Here is a 1,343-nt window from a genome sequence, read left to right on the forward strand (position 1 = left end):
ACAATTAATTTTAATCACATATTTTTTTGGATCCATAACTTTTCCACCGTGGGGGTCATGTAAGAGGATCATTGTTCCTCTTATCGACAAATCTGATATATAATCACAACTCTAGAGTCTAGATATGTTGAAACATTTAAAGTTACTATACTTATATCCAAACACATTCAAGAAAAATTAATAGATCTAGGCCGTTAGATTAACTTCAAGGAAATTCACTGATAGAAGGAACGGTCTTCATTGTGTAATAGAGACCAATATACATTGTTAACGAGGATAAAAGTTTATGCACTTAAAAATCAACAAAAAAATTTAATTAGACACTAATACTTCAGTTGTGAAAGTTCGAGGACTGTTTTTGTAAATATTTGAAACAACATATAGATCATTTGGGATTTATTGAGTAGCCTCCCCGTTAAAACTAGGGATTAGAAGCTGCATGCAAATTATGGATTTGTGATTGGCCGACTAAAGTAGGCTTCATTTATACAATTATGCTTCACGAACGAGCTCAATGCCAGGTTAAAAAATAGAGTAATACTATTTATAGTTGCTCAGTATCGTAGTCGTCCTATATCACATGTGGTGGTTAGTAATTTGATATATTAATGTGGTAATTTTTATTATTTTATGCAACAAATAACTAATCTCGAAATGTATGCCATAAATGACGACTACGCTACTGAGCGAATACAAATAGCATTATTCTTAAAAATAAGATGGACACATATTGATACATGATTGGATAATTTGAAAAATAAAAATAAAAAATCCAAACAGGTACCGTCAAGTTATTATGTCCATTTTTGGCTTGTCTTTGACCCTGTTCAAACATCATTATTTCTCATTTATATGGATTGTTAGGGTCCACCTTAATTTATCTTTTTCGTTACTAGTCTATTCATATTACCAAAAACACAGGATTTCAGTATACAATTTTTATGAAATAATTTTTCGTTAGGTAGGAAAAGGTGACAAACTTCATTACAAGCTCTTATAAATCAAAAGAATTGAAGTGGTACGGCATGTTTAATTATAGTAATACTTATGATTTTTTTGATTCATAGGTTTCTTGTACTACTAAATATTTATGAGAATTTAATATCAACATAAACTGATTTAAATAAGGATTGTGCTACCTACACAGGCCCCTTTGCACAGGTCCTATACAGGTGCACACTCATGAGGTGGTCGCCACACATGGGTTCCACATGTGTGATCCTTCTCCATGTGAGAGCCCTTATACAAACTCTGTGCAAGGGGGTTTTTTTCTTTAAATAAGTGGTATGGACGTGTTTGAGATGCACATGAAAATGCACCACATCTTCTATTACATTAGCATA

Source organism: Olea europaea, chromosome 14, assembly GCF_002742605.1.
Source record: "Olea europaea var. sylvestris chromosome 14, O_europaea_v1, whole genome shotgun sequence".
Classification (NCBI taxonomy): domain Eukaryota; kingdom Viridiplantae; phylum Streptophyta; class Magnoliopsida; order Lamiales; family Oleaceae; genus Olea; species Olea europaea.